Raw genomic sequence first — 20,686 nt, 5'->3', positions numbered from 1 at the left:
AGGACCCTGGGATCATGACCTGAGCTGAAGGCAGCCGCTTAACCAACTAAGCCACCCAAGGCATCCCTAAAAGGTCAATTTTAAATAATTTTCATTTAACAATTCAATGTTGATTAATCATAATTTTTATTTAAATAATTTCATCATACATGTTGGTTTCATAAATCATAGCTTCTATTTTTCTTTTAATTTTGATAGATAATTGAAAATAATTTAGGAGAAAATAACTTAAAAATGTATGAAAATAATTTTAATTTTTCAGTTGAAACATTTATTTCAGTTTGCTTTTAGATAAAAATGTACTGATAGTTTACATACATTACACACAATTACATTTTTAATCCTTTAGCTTAGTCTCGGGCATAAAATAAATTATACGAAATACTTATTATAACAACATTATTAGTGTCTGCTGAAATGATGGCAAGAAAAAGAAAATATATGAATATGTATATGATAATGCATGAAATATGTATGCCTTTATTGCTCATCCAAGCATTATCAACCTATGTATAGTTTACCAAGACATTCATGAAAATCTGAGTTTTATTTTCTTTGACATTTCTTTTGATATTTTAGGTAAACGTTTTTAGTCATCTAAAAACCATAATTTTGCACATCTTTTACTTTGTCATTATGAATGTATATTTGTTAGGGTATGAGGCTAGTACAGTCGATTCTTATTATTTGTGATAGTTTTGTAACATCCACCAGATCACTGAATCAGCAAATACTGAATTATTGCCCTGGGGGAAATAGATGGTTAGGTTCTTGCCATCCTCTGGTCACAACAACATATAATCTTGTTTTACATGGTTTCTGTTGAAGGACACATTATTTAATGTATATTGTTGATTCATTAACATTGAACTATGGCCAACAGCACTATGACTCATGCCTGAAAGAAGCTCACCTAACACGTTTTTAGGACACATCATAGCTTTCTTGCACTCAGGAGCACTAGACAGCTCTTCAGCATTATGCTTGGAAGCCATTTTAAACAGTGAAATTACCAGCACGAAGAACAAAAATGTGAAAAACATGGCTCTGAGAAGACCTCAAAAAGGATACTTGTCCTTTGGGAGCTGAAACAAGATGGCGAAGGATTGCCTTGTTCAGTCTCAGCTGGGAATACACGTGTCAGGCAACTCAAATTTTTTGCCTCTCTGTGAGTGTCCACAAATGACTGTGAAAGCACCAGAAACATTGATTTTGGGTTACAAATAAATTTTAGATGGTAGACAAATTAGCAAATACAGAATGTGCCGATAAAAATGATTGGATGGATGGACACATTTTATGTAATAGCTTTCTAGCTTGATTTATAATTTTAAATATTTAGTCATACTGTATATAAGCTTCTGTTTATAGTCTTTAGCCCCATTAATATAAGGAATGGGACTGAATTAGCAGGAAGCTTCTAGATAAGGGAGTTATAAAGAAAGAGAGGGGGGAAGGGAGTGCTCAGTGTGTGGGGAGAGTACCTTCTGAGAAGATCCTGGTAAGTCCCTTTATGCGTTACTACTATGTAATAACAAATGGCTAAACATCAAGAATCAGCAACTGGAACACAATATTCATTGCTGAAGTTACATATTTTGGTGGACTTGATAAATTTAGATAAATATCATAAAAGAGATAATTCATTTTGGAATAGGACTTTTAAAAAGAGATTAATTTAAATGCTATATAAAATCTGCAGCAACCAATGCTCTAACAGAAAAAGTTTAAAAAGAACTAAAAATTCACTTTGCTGTTTTTCTGACTCCATCATAAATTTCAATATTAAATGAATGTGTCTCTTGAAACCTATAGAATAGAAAAGTGTTTTGTACTCCAAGCAGAGTAATATATATTAGTTGTTGCAGTTCAGACAATTGTGAACAGTTTTGTGGCACTGGGGACAAGAGAAAATAATTCTGGATGTATGGAATGGACACAGTAGCTTAGGCAAAGATAACAAGAACCAGGCACCTCTTTAGGAGTGGTCTCCAGAGCTGACCCTAGAGAACCCCGATTTCTCAGATGACAGCAGTGTAGGAAGGAAGTTATAAATCAGCTGGCTGTTTAGAGGCTAGAGAATGTCATAACCATGCTAACTATGGATGTGTGTGTGTGTGTATGTGTGTGCGTGTGTGAGAGTGAGAGAGAGAGAGAGAGTAGATGTTTAGAGAAACTGATAGATGTTTCGCACAGGTTGATGACTGGACAGACGTTGTTTTAAAAATAAAGTCATCTGTCGTCCCATTTGTCTATTTATGCTTTGTTGTCGTGCTTTCAGTATCATATCCAAGAAATCTGCATATTAGAGGAAACAGTCAACAGAGTGAAAGACAACCTACAAAATAGGAGAAAGTATTTGCAAATCTTCAAATATCTGATAGTTAATATCCTGCACATATAAAGAATTCCTACAACTCAACAACATCAACAAAATAACCTGATTAAAAATTGGATAAAGAACTTGAAGAGACATTTCTCCAAAGAAGATATTCAAATGATCAACAAGCATATAAAAAGATGTTCAGCATCACTAATAATTAAAGAAATGTAAATCAAAACCCCAGTGATATATCACCTCACACCCATCAAGAAAACTTTATTAAAAAAAAAAAAACCAGAAAATCACAAGTGTGGGAGAGGATATGGAGACATTGGAATCCTTGTTGGTGGGAATGCAAAATGGTGCAGCCATTGTGGAAGACAGTATGAAAGTTGTTCAAAAAAATGAAACAGAGTTACCATATAACCCAGCAATCTCACTTCTGGGTATATACCTCGAAGAATTGAAAGCAGGATCTTGAAGAGAAATTTACACACCCATTTTCACTGAAGCATTATTTACAATAGGCAAGAGGTGTAAATGACTGAATGCCCATTGATGGATAAATGGATAAGCAAAATGTGATATGTACATGCAATGGAATATTATTCAGCCTTAAAAAAGAAGGAAATCCTGTCACATACTACAACATGGATGAACCTTGAGCTAGGTGAAATATTTCACCTTGTGCTAGGTGAAATAATCCAGTTACAGAAAGACAAACACTGTCTTATTTCATTTACATGAGGTATCTAAAATAGTCAAATTCATAGGAGCAGAAAGTAGAATGATGGTTGCCAGGGTTGGGGGGAGGAGAAAATGGAGCGTTGCTCAATGGAGTGTCCATTTTGCAGGATGAAAAAGTTCAGAAGATCTTGCACAACAAGTTGAATATACTTAACACAGTGTACACTTAATTATGTTATATATATATATATGGTTATGATGGCAAGTTTTATATATTTGATGTTTACCACAAATAAAAGACACAAGTCATCTGTGAAAGACTGGATAGTATTAGTCTGCTTTTCATCCTAGTCTTTATGAAATGAAATTTTTCCACAGAGATCTTGACCCTTAGAAAAATTTTCCTTATGAGAAGGAAGAAATAGTTTCAGTCAATATAATGAAGAGGTGAGTTGTGGTTTACTGGAGATGATCACACATAAACAGGCTAAAAAATCAGTTAGAAGGACACTTGTAGAGGGATTTAGTCATGGATGAATGAAATATATCTGGTTTTCAAGGTCAACACCATCGTAATCTATAATGGTTCTGACTTTTCTCTGTTTTGTTTTTTTTCCCTCCATTTTTTGGTTGTAATACAAATTACTCTAACATTCACTTATTCTTCATAATGACAACAAAGCAATGCCAGTTCATTTAAAAGTAATTTAAAATTGTTATACAATATCTCAGTCTGCAATGGCTTACTACCAACACAATACTGTGCTCTTCAGAGAAAACCTCTAAGTACTTATTTAGGTCCCTGTTATCTGGAAAATGTTTAAACGATACCAATAAGTGGCATTCTTGCCTTTACTTAAAACAGTGACATTAAGATAATCTAAAGTAACTATCATATTTGGAATAAATTTCATGAAGCTAATTTCAGTGTGATAGGAAAACATGATCCTGATGACAGACTCAGGAGAATTTCATTTGACTGGCTATGTGTAGGAATCTAATGGCTCAAGTAGGTCAAGGTTTGTTCTCTTTACTATTTGTTCTCATCCTTGGTGGTGTCAGTAATCGATTGCTGCATATCAAATTACCACAAATTTAGTGACTTAAGAATAATATTTATTATCTCAGTTTTGGGGGCAGGAAGTCCTGGTCTATAGCTTAGCTGGATGCTCTGCTTCAGGTTTCTTAGAAGCCTGCAATCAAAGAGTCATCTGGGACTGCTGCAATCTCAAGGCTTGACTATGGGACAATTTGTTTTTCAAGGTCATTCACATGATTGTTGGAAGTGTTCAGTTCCTTGCTGTCTTTTGGCTGGAGGTGTACTCAGTTCTTGGCACGGCAGCCTCTCCATCAGACCTCTCAAGTGGGCACTGGATTCATCAGAGCAAGCAAGAAGAATGTGAAAGAAAAAGTCAGTGAGATGGAAGTCACATCACAGTCTTTTGTAACCTAATCTCAGAAATGCCCATCACTATTGTTGTATTCTGTTCATTGGATGCAAGTCACTAGGTCAAGCCCTTCAAATGGAGGAGTTTACGCAGAGCATGAGGACCACTGGAGCCATTTTAAAGACTACCTACAACACCAGCTACTACACAGGTGTGTTTCATTTGATTCCTAAAGGAGAAAAAAGAGATTTGTAAGAGGTAGGTGGAGAAGTAGGAATACAATCAAAGGAATATCCATGGAAATGGGCTTCAGATCCAATGAATGCTGAGAGAGAAGAACTTGAGGGCCTCCACAGTTACTGAACTTTTAGCCACTGAAAAAGTACACATCCACAGAGGACCTTCAGGGCCTAGAGAAGAGACACTTTTTGGGGAGGGATATATTCATGTTTTTTAAATATCAGAAGTGAGATGATACAGAAGAGGAATTATATTTCTGTTTTCTGGTTCCAGAAAGTAAAAACAGGACCAATGGGTGGAAATAATGGGGACAAATTTAGGAAGTACTTTCTGGCCAGGGGAGATGTTGGCTAGTGGAATGGGTACCCCAAAGGGGGGGTGTCCTACTGCAAGGGAATTGTTCAGGGTAGCTCTGGATAGGGATTCATACAGGTGAAATTTGGAACCCTATTCCTATTGCCAGTCCCTCTGCCTTTCAGCTTCCCTGCCATGGGAGGTACCCACACAAGAGAAGACAGCTAGATAAAATAAGGGATTGATTTGTTAATGGCTGAGCAAGAACCCCATCATGCCCAAGGCAGGGTTTGCTCTGAGAAGTAATCTTGGAGCATAAAGCATACATAAAGTGTTAGCTGTCCCCTTCCTCACCTTTCCCCCACAGATAGATGGTTGAGACTGCAGGGCAGGCACAGTGCATTTCATTAACCAGCTCCATGAGGATCAGAGTTGAGAGCACTTCTCTGGAGGCCAGACCTGTCAGTCTATACATCAAAGTGAGGGAAATATAGATCTACCTCACTCTTCAACACTGTCGTTTAATATTCTGTTGTGTGAATGCTTAATCAATTCGCTATTGACAAAGGTGTTTTTAAAACATCGAATCAAAATAAAGTAATATTTGCATATAGAAAAAAAAATCAAATTACAGAAGTGATCCAAGAAGAAATTCTAGGCCTTTCATAGAATGTGTTCATTGATCTTTTTTTTTCTAAAAGATTTTATTTATTTATTTGAGAGAGAGAATGAGACAGAGAGAGAGAGCACATGAGAGGGGGAAGGGTCAGAGGGAGAAGCAGACTCCCTGCTGAGCAGGGAGCCCTGATGTGGGACTCGATCCCAGGACTCCGGGATCATGATCTGAGCCGAAGGCAGTCGCTTAACCAACTGAGCCACCCAGGCGCCCGTGTTTATTGATCTTATTAGGTAATTAGGTAATATGTAGTTCAAAAGGTATACTTAAGTAGTGTCCCTCCTAGCCCTGCATCTTCTCCCCTACCCCCTGACTCTAAAGGGAGCTAGATCTCTTTACTGTGGTCAATATTCAGAATATAAAATTTACCATTTTAACCACGGTAAACATATAGCTCAGTGACATTAAGTGCATTCAGATTGTTGTCAAACCATCACTGCCATCTGTCTCTAGAACTTTCTGATCATCCCCAACTGAAAGTCTGTACCTGTTAAGTAATAACTTCCATTGTGCCCTCTTCCTCAGCCCTGACAACTTCCATTCGGCTCTCTCCCTCTATGAATTTGACTACTCTAGGAAACTCGCGTGTAAGTGGACTCATACTACACTTGTCCCTTTGTGTCTGGCTTATTTCACATAGCATAGTGTTTTCATTTATCCATGCTGTAGCATGAATGTGTCAGAATTCCATTTATTTTTAGGACTGAGTAATGTTCCATGATATGTATATCCTCACATTTTGTTTATACATACCCGTCAATGGACATTTGGATTGTTTCCACCTTTTGGCTATTGTGAATAATGCTGGTATTAAACCTTGTGTACAAATACCTGTTCATGAGGTGCCTGGTGGGCTCAGTCGGTGGAACACGTGGCTCTTGATCTCAGGGTCATAAGTTTGAGCCCCATGTTGGGCATAGAGATTACTTAAAAAATAAATTTAAAAAAATCAAATATCTGTTCAAGTTCCTGCTTTTAATTCTTTTAGATACATGCCTAGAGGTGGAATTGCTAGATCATATGGTAATTTTACGTTTAATGTTGGAGGAGTATATGTAGCCACTTCTATTATTTTCTTTATGTTTTCTAGTCACTCTTTATGTAGATAGAGCAAAAACAAAAACATGTACTCACTTCCCTCTTTCTTATACAAAAAATGTATTGGGTTGATACACTACTAATATTTTCTAAAGATATTTCTATATCAGTACCCAGAGAGCATCCTCATTCTTTTTTCTATATTTTTCTTTTATTAGCTGCATAATATTCCACTGAGTGGCTGTGCTGTAGTTTATTTAACCAGTGCTTCACTGAATGACATTGTTTTATTCTTTTGCTATAAAAGAAATGTTGCAATAAAAGAACTTGTAAATATATAATCATTTAAATATGGGGTGTATGTGTAGGGTAGATTCCTTGAACTTGATTACTGGATCAAAGAGTAAGTGTATTTTTAATTTTTGTAGATATTGACAAATCGTTCCCCCCAGGGGGTGTGCAAATTTCTATTTTCACTGGCACAGAATACATTTCTGCCATTTCACCTATTCACCACGGATTTTGGATTTTTGTTAATCCGCTGGATGAAACCTGGTAACACAGCATAGTCTTAAATTTCACTTCTCTTATTACTAGTGAGGCTAAGCAACTTTTCATGTTTAAAAGCTACCTGTTTTTGTTTTTCTGTGAACCTCCTGTTAATATCCTCTGCCCATTTTTATACTTTTTACCATCTGTTTTCTAAATGCCATCTAGGAACTCCTTATACACTTGGGAGATGAGCTGTTCCTCTGTGAAATGAGTTAGAAATATTTGTCCCAGTTTGTAATTTGTCTTGTGACTTTGCTTATGATGTTTTGCCCGGAAAAAGGACTGATTTTTATATAGTTGAAATTATGTATCTTTTGTATGTGTGTGTGCATGCACTGGATTTTGAGTCAGAGCTGGCAAGGGCTTGTTCCAGGGTTATAAAAAGTATTATCTGTGTTTTCTTTTAGCACTTTAATTGCTAATTTTTAATTTTTTTAAAACAGTTTACTCCTAGGTCTTTTTGGAGTTATCTACAATGCAGTGAGAGGTATGGATCCTCTTATCTCATTCCAGATGGCTACTCACTTGTCCCTGAAACATCTGTTAAAAAGTCTTCCTCTTTCTGGGGGCTCCTGGCTGGCTCAGTCCATACAGCATATGACTCTTGATCTCAGGGTCATGAGTTCAAGCCCCATGTTCGGGGTGGAGCCTACTCAAAAAACAAAAACAAAAACAAAGAAAAGAAAGTCTTCCCCTACCCCATTCTTTTGAGATACAATCTTTACTATGTACTAATTTTAGGATATATTTTGGATTATGTATAGATTTCTGTTCTTTTCATTTTCCTGTCTGTATTCATGCTACACTACCAACACTATTTTAATTTTTGAAGTTTTATAGTGTATTTCAATACTTAGCATGAATAGCTGCTCTTCTTTATTGAGTTTTCCTGGAAAGCCGGTATTTTTATTTAGATCATGTTACATTTGTAAATTAACTTTGGTGGAATTCACATCTTCATGATATTGAGCCTTGGTAAGACATTAAGTCTTTCCATTTATTTGTTTTTATTTTTGTATCCATGGGGAATAATCTGGAATTTTTCCCATAAAGGTTATATGTATTTCTCATTACGTTTCTTCTTGGTAATCTATCTTCTGTAATTTTTGTAAACATTGTGTTTTACATTTTATTATGACTATTGACTTCTGATATGTTCTACTAATTATGGAGCTAATTTACTGTTCGCAATAGTTTTTCAGAAGACTCTCTGGTGTTTTATAATTACAAAAACATGGCATCTACAAAGAGTGACAGTTGTTCTACTTCCTTTCCAATTCTTACCTCTAATTTGTTTTATTAAATTGCATTGCTTAATGCCTCCAAATATTAAGAGTTAATGGGATAATGGGAATGTGTATCAAGTTCTGTAGTTCTGTACTTCTTGAATTATCTATTTTAGACAGTATCTAATGATTTCTATTACAAAAAAAATTAAGACTTTTGCTAAAGTACACTATCTTGCTTACCTGCACTATTTCATAACTATCTTTTGATCAGTCATGTAATCTTTTCTTTTCAAAGTTTACAACATTTAAATTCAATTAGTAACCTTTAATTAAGACTTGCATGCTTTGTTCCTAGACATTTATTCTAAAAGAGTATTTAACTATTATGATTATATAAATGTTATTCATAAAGGGATCCATGAAAGAGTAACATGATCCTGTGCTACTAACTTTTGATGCTCCAAAGAGAATGTCCAAGTGACATCTATTTGATTCTTTTAAATTTGTTTCCAGTCTTGTTGATCTCTTCTAAGTCAAACTTCATTGTTATTCTTTCTTCTGTCTTGTGTCACTATATTTTGAAAATCCCTTCCTTTCTGGAGTAACCCTCAGATAGTATTTTCCTACAGGTTGTTGAGTAGTGTACTTCTTGCATCACTCCAAGTCAGGAAATGCTTTTATTTTACCCTGTGCTTCACTGATTATTTGGCTGGGTATAAAATTCAAGGATCAAAATCAATTTCCATCAGAATGAAGACAGCTCACTAGAGTCTACTGTTGCTAATGTAAAGTCTGAAACCAATTTGCTTTTAATCCCTTGGCATATGGTCAGTTTTCCTCCTCTCTGGGAAGTTTTTAGAATTTTCTACTTATTCTTTGGAATTTTGGCATTTCATCAATTTGGGTTCAGGAGTGGGGGTTCTTGTCTTTTTTTCCCATTATTTGCTTAACTCTCAGATGATATTTTCAATATGAAGACTTCTAACTTTTTTTTAACTAGCAACAACTCTGTAAAGTATGATTATTATTTCCAGTTTACAAATAAAGTTTAGAGAGAGAAAACAATCTGCCTCATGTTACCGGCTGGTTTTTGCACTCTCTTACACTTGCAGTGACTTGAAATACATCTGACAATCGTAATCAAGATTATTCATGTTACAAAGTATGAAATACTTTGATTTTAGACTTAGAAAGTTGAATCGTTGCTACCTTGAAATTTTGGTGCTTATGACAGTGGTGATTAATTAACAGATAAGTTCATATTTGCAAGTTCTATCTACTGTAAAAAAAAAAAGAAATATACATGAATAGTTACATCCCTATGGGCCCCCTCCCTGATTATACCTCAAGCAAATCACTTCTTTTGTGGTGCCCTAAAGCTGAGAAGGAAGTAAAGGTAGTGGAAATAAGATTTGCTGGAGGAAACAATCGTAGGATTTAGGGTTCATCCTCTAATCAAAGCCCTCTTGTTGGTGGAGAGAAAAGGTAGGCTAAAATATATGCTATATCTATCAAGAAATCATAGTGACTTGAAAAAAATGAATTAGAGTAATAAACTGATAGAGGCAAGACCATGGGCTCTCAACATGTGACAGATCCTCAAGAATTTATGAGTCACAATGTTTTAAAGCCAGGGAGTTCCCTAAGGTCATGTTGCAAATCAGTGATAGAATAAATAATAAGTATTTTTTTAAAAGATAACAAATTTCTTTCCCATCCTATCAAATTAAGACATCCTTTCTTGCCCCTTTTCTCCATAGGCAATCAGGGAAGTTGCCATGACTAACAAGGAAAGCACCAAATTTCCTTAAACATACTGACCTTTTTAAGCCATAAGTAATAGGAGCTAGAGTCTCTCATTCCAACTGGTGTTAAGTGGTCTTAATGAGATCACTTTGTTGTTTAGACACATAAAGAAGGGAGGTTGTGCAGAGTGATCCCTCCTTTATCCATGGAGGTGCTAGAAACCGCAGATAGGACTGAACCCTATGCATGCTATGTTTTTTCCTGTACATACAGGCCTATGATGAAGTTTAATTTATCAGTTAGGCACAGTAGGAGATGAGCAACAATAACTAATAATAAAATAGAATAATTATAGCAATACACCATAATAAAAGTTATGCGAATGTGGTCTCTGTCTTTCTCACAAAATATCTTATTGTACTGTACTCACCCTTCTTCTTGTGATGATGATGTGACAGAGTAAAATGCTTCCCTGATGAGAGGAAGTGAGGTGAATGACGTGGGTATTGTGATGTAGCCCTTGGCTGCGACTGACTTTCTGCCAGTATTCGGCAGGATCATCAGCTTCTGGACCCTAGGTGACCGTGGGTAACTGAGACCACAGAAAGCAAAACCACAGATAAGGGGGACCACTGTACTCAGGACAAAAGAATCATAATTCCACAGGCCACTCACAGCTGTCCTGGTATATTATGGACACATCTCTATTGGATGGAATAAAATATAGTGTTGTGATGCCAACCAAACGACTCTACACCAGAGTCTCTCAGCCTTGGTACTGTTGACATTTGGGGCCAGATAAATTTTTTGCTGTGAGAGGCTGTCCTGGGTATTGTAGATGTTTTGCAACAACCCTGGTCTTTACATACTAGAAGCCAGTAGTAAGAACCACAAATGTCTTTCAGGCATTGCCAAAAGCCCCCTGGGTTTGGGAGCGTCACCCACCCCTCCCATTGAAGACCACTGATATACACTGATCCAGTAGAAAAAGTTTTTGGTTAATAATTCTGGAAAATACATAACAGATACATTCTGTTTTTCACACTGGAGTTTTTGAACATTATGTTGTTAAAACAAACATTTCAGGGGCACATGGGTGGCTCAGTCGGTTAAGCGTCTGCCTTCGGCTCAGGTCATGATCCCAGGGTCCTGGGATCGAGCCCCATGTCAGGCTCCCTGCTCAGCGGGGAGCCTGCTTCTCTCTCTCCCTCTGCCTGCAGTTCTGCCTACTTGTGCGCTTTCTCACTCTCTCTGTCAAATAAATAAAATCTTAAAAAAAAGAGAGAGAGAATCTCAAAACAAACAAACAAACAAAACATAAACATTTCAGGCTCCGTAAAAAAAAAACAAAGAATATATAAATACAGTGAACCCTCGGGATCATCAGATAGTAGTACTGAAATAAAATGCACAAAATAAAATTCTGTGTGGGCACAAGAAATAGTTTTCTGAGCAGATTATTAATCTCAGCCTCGAGTTACTAACAGCACGAACACAGCAACTTATCTCTCTGCCTTTTTGCTACATAATGTCCAAGCATGACTGAAAAAATATATACTTACTTTGGAAATAGAACAACTATTTGTAAAGATGATTCAGTCAGCAGGATGCTCTAGTTGGCACTCCCTAATTCTATTTTTGCAGAGAGGAGCTGCTGCCTTTAAAAAGAGACACTGAAACTTAGAATATGTTAAACCACTTTTGCTGCACATTTTTGCCTGGATAAATCTGCTTAATGGTCATAACTTGTGCCCTGACAGATAATCTTGTGCCAAATGCTTGGAAGGTGAATGAAGGAATTACTCAGTCTAACTAGGAGGCTGAAATAGAACAATTTCCAGAAAAGCGTTTGCATTTTTTGACTGTTGCCGAACACTATTTCCTACTTCTGTTTACTGTATTGACAGTGGAATGTTGCTTAAGTTGCCTATAAAAGGAATTTTCTGTTACTTTAACATTGACTGAACCTATCTTTCCTGAGGGTGGTGGTGGTGTAGGGTAGGGGGGTGTGATGAGGATGGCAGGGATGGGGCAGGGGATGGGAAGGGAGCGGTGATGAAGAGTGATAAAATATGAAAGGTTTCTAGAAAGAAAGAGAATCTTCAAGTGAAAATGGCTTAGATATATATAAATAAGTGGGCATATGTGCATATATACACACATGTAATATATGCACATATTATATATTATAATTACATATATAACTGGTAAATATATATATATATATATATATATAAAACCACCATTACAGAACCCCATGCCTCCATGGATACTATTTAGTTTGTGGGGTGATGGGATTGTTCTATTAGTGTTACAATAACGCTTCCATAATACCATCTGCTAAATCTACCAGTCAATCAATTCATCAGTTAGCTGGTTGTGTCCAGGGGCCTGGAGTTCTGCAGTAGGATAAGGCTCCTGAGCTTCTTGAAGGACCATGTGTCCAAAGCTTTAGTTGGAAGAAAACACATCAACCCAAGAACCGTGATTAAACGTTCCTTCTTTGACCAGCATATGTGACTATTTAGAGACTCTTATTTAGAGAAAGGATGAACAAGGGATATATATATTACCCAAAAGAGTGAAGAAACACAAAAAGCACCTTTTTAATAGCAGGACCAAGAAGATGAGAAGCAAAGGAAGGAAGAAAGCCAGCACAAAATGAAAGGAGGATGTGCCCAACAGAAGTTCAAGGCTTTGATAAAATCCAAAGAATCCATTTTCAGGCATCTGCCTGGCCTAATCTGTTAGAAAGAAAAAGGGCATTTTTTTCTTTCTCCTGGCTCAGAAAATACAAAATTCAAAAGGAAACTGGAAATGAGGAAGCAGCAAAGGTTATGTTGCTTCTTTCATAAGAGACATGGTAGCTTCAAATGAGGCCCTGAGAAGGAAAAATGAGAAGTGTTCCTAAAAATAAATAAATAATGTTTCTTTGAGATGCTTTCTTGCACCAAGGAAAACAAATAAAGGAAATGGGGTGTTAGGTATTGTTCTTTCGAACTCTAGCATTTTGAGAACTCTTTCTTTCCCAGCAGGGAGGTGTGGGGGTGGTGCCCCTGGACTTTGCCTTCAGCTCTCAAACTTGCTCCCTCCCCTCCCACCCCCATTCATCACTGCTGCAGGGAAACAGAAAGAACTTGGTTCTCTCTGTAAACCCCCACTCAAATGCATCTGCTTTACGTACCTCTAATATTCGGAGTGTGAAATATTGGCTATAAATACACGATGGGAAGGATGTAGAATGTTTTTTAAACCAAAATGTGCTCTGCAATGTGGAGTTATTAATATCAGGAATAATAATAATACCACCTAAAGATCTGGGAATCAACAGTTTAAAGCTGTCTCTGTTGTTAGTGGGAAACGTTTCTGCAGGAAAGCCAAAGGTGTAGCACATTTTTGTGTGCTCATGTTTTTGGTGATTGTTTTCATCCGGGCAGTTATTTGCTGTGGTCTAAAACAAGTATTTATCAGTTAACAAGGAATTTGGACTGGGCTTAGCAGAGCAGTTCTGCTGGTATTGTCTGAGCTCGCTCATTCACCTTTGGTCAGTGGGAGATAGTCTAGGGACTGCTTGGTCTAAGATGGCCTTACTCCATATTTGCCTATTGGTGCTGTCACCTAGCCTGGGAAAAACGCACTGACTCAAGCATCTCCAACAAGGTAGCCTGGGCTCATGGCAGCCTCAGGATTTCTAGGTACCCTACAACCAAAACAACTGTACTCTCTAGGTATTTACCCAAAGATACAAATGTAGTGATCCGAAGGGACATCTGTACCCCAATGTTTATAGCAGCAATGTCCACAATAGCCAAACTATGGAAAGAACCCAGAGGTCCATCAACAGATGAATGGATAAAGAAGATGTGGTGTGTACACACACACACACACACACACACACACACACACACTGGAATATTACTAAGCCATCAAAAAAATGAAATCTTGCCATTTACAATGCCATGTGTGGAGCTAGAGGGTATTATGCTAAGTGAAGTAAGTCAATCAGAGAAAGACAATTATCATATGGCTTCACTCACATGTGGAATTTAAGAAACAAAACAGAGGAGCATACAAGAAGGGAGGGAAAAATAAAACAAGATGAAACCAGAGAGGGAGACAAACCATAGGAGATTCTTAATCATAGGAAACAAACTGAAGGTTGCTAGAGGGGAGGTTCCATGGGGAGATGGGGTAACTGGGTGATGGGCATTAAAGAGGGCACGTGATGTAATGAGCACTGGGTGTTATATACTACTGATGAATCACTGACCTCTACCTCTGAAACTAATAATACACTATATGTTAATTAATCAAATTTAAATAAAATTGAAAAAAAATTCCTTTTGTTCTCCTCCACCTCTACCCATCTTGAACATTTGATGTCAATGTGAGCTAAAAGCAGTATTCTAGGTGTGATCTACCAGCATGCTGAAAGGAGGACTATCTTTTCCTTCATTCTATATTCTTTACTTCCTTTAAGGAAGTCTTAGATCACTCTGTTAACTCAGATTATATGGGCAGCCACAAGTTTCCCTATGCACAGATGCTATTGTGGAAGAATGATATAAGATATCATTACATATCATTATACATCATTAATAAGAATATAAAATCCTTATATTCTTATTAAATTTAATTTTGCAATATCGATCTCATTTTTCCCTATTGCTGAGTCCTCTCAGAATCCTTATATTTGCTCACAAAGTATTTTGACATTACGGAGGTCATCCATGAATTCAGCCAGTGTGCTTTCAGGATTTTCATTCAAGTGTTGGATAAACTATCGAATAAGACGGGGCTGAGGACAAAATTCTACAGCAGGTCACTAGGAACCTACTTTCATTTCAACTAACGGGCATCAAGATAACTGGTCTAATGGCAATGCCATCTCGTTTTTATGTGTCTACCTCACTCCAGAATGGAGCCGTGGACTCTGTAAAATTCATCACTAAAATCTAGTTTGTGGTGACTTATCTCATTATCCTCGTTCACCAGATAAGTTAACCTGCCCAACAAGAAGTGAGATTAGTGCAGTTTCTGGTGAAAACCACTTCCTTTTACTAAATCTTCACAAGATATTCCCAATTATAATTACTTTGAAACTGACTTTAGTCTAAGCAGTCGATATTAAAAACTACGATACTTACCTCCTCTGATTTCCTGGTAATTTTTTCTATGCTTCACAGGTTATTCCCCAAAGAACAGTGGCAATGGGTTCCAATTATTCTTCAGTAAACTCTTTCTCCATCTCCTGGTACATTCTTCCCCTAGGCTAGCAGACCTGCTTATTGCTCATAAGACAGCTGTATGTGCCCTTTGCTTAGCTCAAATATCGAAACCCTCACACAAATCCATTCCTCCGTTCAACATGTACTTATTAAACACCTACTATGTGTTAGGCACTGGAACTTTTAGCTGGAGGGCCCTTTTGAATGAGCATGCCTAGAAATAAAGCCAAAGAATAATTTTTTATGCCAGGCTTTGGACTTTGAAATTCTTCTGTACACAGTGGAGATCTGATGACTAGTTTCAAGTAGGAAGGTGCTATAATTAAATCTGTGGGTTAAATAGATCTTTCTAGAAGGTGATTAGAGTATGGTATAAGGCTACAAGTGAGGAGACCCCTACAGTAACCTAAGAGGCATGTAGTGAAAAGCTGAATTAAGATACTGGCAGTGGGGATAAAAATGAGACACACTTAGCAATGGGATACATTTAGGAATGGGAAGATCTTGGCAATTGACTGAAGGGAATGGGGGTGAGAAACAAGATTCTAAAGGGACTGTCCTTAGTTAACTATCCTCAACTAATTGGACAGCTAGTTGGACATTTACTGAGAACAGCGATAGGTTATAGATTTTATGTTACTATTTCCAGGATCACACATATTTTATTAAATTGGAATTATTCTGGGAATAGCCTGGTAGTCACAATCATTTCCTGTTTCTCTCTTCCTTTTCTTAATACTTGGTGACTATTGTAATTGCATGATCAGGTGGAAATATCCCAGAATACCCTGAAACTGTTGAATTGTTAGCTCCCTTTAGTATCTCATGTGGTTGACATATCTTAATATGTTTCTTAGATATTTTAAAATTTGTCTTTCATTTGACCATATTTCACCTTCTTCACAGTGGTTACTAAGAATTCATTTTCTCTTAAACGTCCCATCATGTTCATTTTGCCAGTAAATTTCTCTAAATCTAAAAAAGATCTGGATTCCCTCCTCCCTTACTTTCGAGAACATGAAATGATCAGCAGTCAGTCTAGAATTTCTCAGATGCTCTGCTTTTCTGCTGAATGAGATTTAGAGCTTGTGTCTTGATACTTAAAATTCATTACCACTTGCTTATGCTTCTTGTTTTTTGTGTCAATTTTATGATTTATTTCAAAAATACAGTATCCATTTCCTACATCTGGCCAAGAAGTCTGTATGATACAATCCTACCACTTACACATCTGGGGGAGACACTGGATCAGACTCGTAGAATTTCAAGCCTCAAAAGAATTGGAGAGCCCACCTAATGTTCCCTTTACAGATAAGAAAATATGAGAGAGAGAGGTTATGTGATTTGTGTAAGGTTAGTTAGGGGCAGAGCCAGGACTAGAACATATGTCCTCTGATGCTTAGCCAAATTTTGTATTATGTTTTTCCCTTGGCAGGAAGTCAGACACTAGTACTCAAGCAAAGAATTTAGGGTATTCTACTTTCAGCACTGCAGGAGCCCAATGACACACTAAGAATATAACTCAGAAATGTATGATTGTGTGATGCTGTGAATATATCCTTATATGGTTATAGGTAGACCCTTGGGTACAGATGTGGCTTTAGCTACATGCTTCAGCCTAAGGAGCCCACAGCTCTGGCATCCTTGATCCAACAATTTCCTTTTCTCAGGGGTGGCTCTGACCACTGCAGAGATCTCCATGAAAACCCATGGCAATAGCAAGAGCTGTGTCCACTCACTGCATCATTAATCATGTATGTTTCCTTTTGCATTGTTTTGTCTGGTTCAGTAGTAAATCTAAAAGAAGGTGGCACATAACCAAGCCCAAGTTATTATTCTTGTTCATCTCTAACCTTGAACCAGCCCTTTGTGGTCAGGTCTATTTCAAGGAAATTCCAGAAAGTCCCCTTTTACTGCAGCTCCCTGGAAACAGGGTACCCATGATATCTAGCAAAAATAGATTGATAAATAGATAGATAGATAGACAGATAGATAGATGATAGATAGATAGATGGATAGATAACTCCAGCAGGCAGAAGGGTGTGTTACTCAGAGGGGTCACATAGAGCTGGTGCCTGGCAAGATTGTCTGTAGAAGCCATTGAGCCCTGAGTAAAGGGGAGTGACTCATAAGATGAACCATGTGCCATGATCTGGCAAATGTTCCTGGGGAGGGAAAAAAAAAAAAACCATCTGGATAATACCAGCCCACCTGCTTGAAGGAGGTGTTGTCATTGACTCGGAAGTATGAGTCAGCCATGCTAATCAAGCTCTTGGCCCCTGAAGGCCAAGAAATAATGTGAGGATCCAGCATCAGAATGTGGTGCCAGGAATCATACAGATTGCCCTCTGTTGAGGCTCCTTCCCTTTGGGACATTGGAGTGTTCTTGTGGGATCAGGGAATAGTATAGATGTGATCTGTAGGGAGCACTTGCCCTTGATCCCTATAGAACAGACAGCAGCCACTGAGATTCTGTTCTTTTAATTTAACTTCTGTAGAGCAACTGAAATGAAACATCTTGGCTGTCTAATATGAAAAATTATCTAGACTTGGGGAGAGAAAAATGTGATGCCTCCATCATTTCTGTCCCCCTCACCCCAATTATTAACCTAGGATGTTCTTGCTCTGAGATACTGGTATTACAGGCAGTCATCTGAAAGTGAGAGGAGAAGTTGGAAACTAGAATTCTCTAATCTTATTTCCTGCTCTGCCATTGGCTGATTGCCTCATCAGAGGTTCTTTGACAAGGACAGTCATAGATCTGGGGACAGATGCCAGTCGCCTGTCCCATTGATAAAGGATTGCAATATAATATTGTTTCTTCTTAAAGTGAACACATCACTTTTTCATGTTGAAGAGGAAAGGTGTTTATATTACTCACCTTTCTGTCTCATAAACATTTTCGTTCTTTCAAATGGCATAATACGACAACATCATATCCATTGCTAATTTATTTCTTCAAGCTTGCTTTCATCTCTAAGAGCTATGGGCACCTCAGGTTTACCAGTAGGCTGCCCCAGGTTTATACCCACATAGCCTGAATTTGTGAAAGTATTGTATTCTTTCCTTCTTTCTTAATAGAACTAGTCCTGCCAGTCAAATTCTTTGAGGCTGTAGGACAATGCACCCATAGATCACAAAACAATATAACATGAAAATTGATTTAAAGCATCCATAGAAATGTGGGGTAGAAGGATAATTTTCCATTGCATTGCCAATTTGGGTTTTAGTTCTCATCCTGGGCTCTGTGGCATATTTTAGATTCTACCAAGATAATATCTTGGGGTTCCTAGGAAATGAATCTAAGCTCAAGTGACCAGTCCTTTTTTTGTTCTTGTTGAGCTTGAAATTTCCCCCCAAAATAATCTGATTACATTATCTCAGTGTCAAATACTTCTATTGGCTATTTGATGCCAACCACCTATTTATAAAGTGGCAGGTATCTCTCAAACCTAGTGACATTGGCCAAGACACTTGTCCTTGTCCAATTCCAATCAGCTGTGTCCAGAGTAAACACAATAACTGATTTTACTTCCTAGGCCAAGCTTCCTGTGCAAGTCAGAACTACCGAGACCAAGACAGAGGATTTAGGGCCATTTTTTTTTTCCTTAGGAGGGGGGTGTGCCATTGCAGGCACCTAAAACTTCATCAACTCCCCCACAGAGCATCCACTATCCCTGCACCTCATGTGATCACCCCAACCATTCAAGTCCAGCCACTATACAGAATCACCTAAGCCCAGACTCCAGAAGTCATTTGTATTATTGCAAAGTCTGCTGTCACTACACACTTTGAAAAGAAGGTCATCAAAGGACTTACCTGTTACGGCACCCCTCTGAAGTTCATCAGAGAAAGTTTCAGATGGCCTTGTGATTTCCCAGATGAAAGGGATGACAGAAGTGCAAAAATAATGGCATTAAATAAGAACGAAGAACATTGGAAGATCAAGTGTAGTTTGGGGGGAAATTAAAACTAAGAACAAAGGCAAGGAAATTAAATCCAGGGCCTGTTCCTTAAAAGGTTGGATTCTGATTTTTGATCTTGAAAAATAAGTTTTCGAAGAAAAGCTGTTTCCAACTCTGTCCATCTTCTAGGTTTTTCTGTCTTCCATCTATTGCATGATTTGGAGGGAAGAAGGGATTCACTGGCGGTAAAGTGATCATTAGATTTAATATTTAAAAATAACGACTTGTTTATATAAAATGATGGCAGTCTACAAACCTGTCACAAGTATCTAGGTCAGTGCAGACAAAGAGGAGAAAGAAATGACTTGCAGAAGTATAATAAAACCACACAACAAATTTATCATGGCTATTCCGTTACTCTTTTACTATTCATCTCCCTGGTAAAGATACAATGTTTCATTTCAGGTAGAAAATATCAAGTAAGGAGCATTCATAATTGAATACTTTCAAGAACTAATATGTGGCTTTTCCTCTTTTCCTCTTCTTTTCAGCCTCTCTGGGGAATTCCAGAAGGCCCGTTGTCAGCCAGATTGAGAGTTATCCATTAAGATAGCAATGGTTTTAGACTGCAAGATGTGTTTGCAAGATTGTTAGAGTCAATGCCCTCATTAAGAAAAATGGAGACCATTTCCCACACACATTTGCCTAGAATAAATAAAATATTTTCAAAAAATTCAACACTGGTCTTAACTAATGGGAGGAAACTATGGTGGTCAGAGTACAGAGTTGCCAGCCTGGAGACCACTTTCCCTGCCTCATTTTTCTGGACAGTCATAGAGGCAAGGTCAGCTGCCCTGGGTTTCTCAAAGGCACAGAGAGATTAAATAAGGCAAAAGATGTGATGATTCTCTGAAAAATTTTAATTAATATCCAGTGAGAAAATATATACAGCCACGGTGCTTTTGTATCTGTGTGATTATAATCCACGAGGAAGAAACCCATTCTGGATGGTGGAATGACAGATAGGAAGCAGCACCAGCCTTAAGCAAAGTGGGAATTACTGAGGCATTGGTTAGGTACCACTTCCTGTAGGACTGCTAGTGAGAACCACTTTGCTCCACCAAACACAAATATGGCAGAGCCCTCCACTTGTCCTCCACCCTGACTCCCTTGTTCCTGTCTCGCCTTAAAGCTTTCTTACCTCATGACTCTTCAAAGCAATTTGAGATGCTGTGCAAATGATTTCATACATCATTATCACCCGGGTCTTTTTGCATTTGAACACGGAACAATTCAAAACTATAGGAATGACTTTAGTGGAACAGATCTTGGGTTCCTCTTCATTCATTCATCACTGTGTTCTTCAAGCTTTTGATCACT

The 20,686-nt window shown here is 37.6% G+C and overlaps 1 long non-coding RNA gene across 2 annotated transcripts in view; it reads right to left on the bottom strand.

Moving 5' to 3' along the window:
- Positions 1-19,661, bottom strand: part of LOC141370130 (uncharacterized) — a 117,764-nt gene extending 98,103 nt beyond the window's left edge. The window contains exons 1-3 of one of the 2 annotated variants that reach the window (XR_012373892.1): positions 19,221-19,661; positions 10,604-10,765; positions 4,115-4,380 (exon numbers count right to left, since the gene is read on the bottom strand). This is a non-coding gene — a long non-coding RNA (uncharacterized lncRNA). Of the gene's footprint in view, positions 1-4,114; positions 4,381-10,603; positions 10,766-19,220 lie in introns of those variants that run through there. The other variant, XR_012373893.1, reaches the window with a different exon arrangement.
- Positions 19,662-20,686: the final 1,025 nt, after the last annotated feature.

Source organism: Callorhinus ursinus, unplaced genomic scaffold (genome assembly GCF_003265705.2).
Source record: "Callorhinus ursinus isolate GAN/ISIS: 27379988/994484 unplaced genomic scaffold, GSC_fseal_2.0 scaffold26, whole genome shotgun sequence".
NCBI lineage: Eukaryota > Metazoa > Chordata > Mammalia > Carnivora > Otariidae > Callorhinus > Callorhinus ursinus.
Note: the sequence above shows the minus strand (reverse complement) of the source record. Positions and strands in the feature narration are given on the sequence as shown.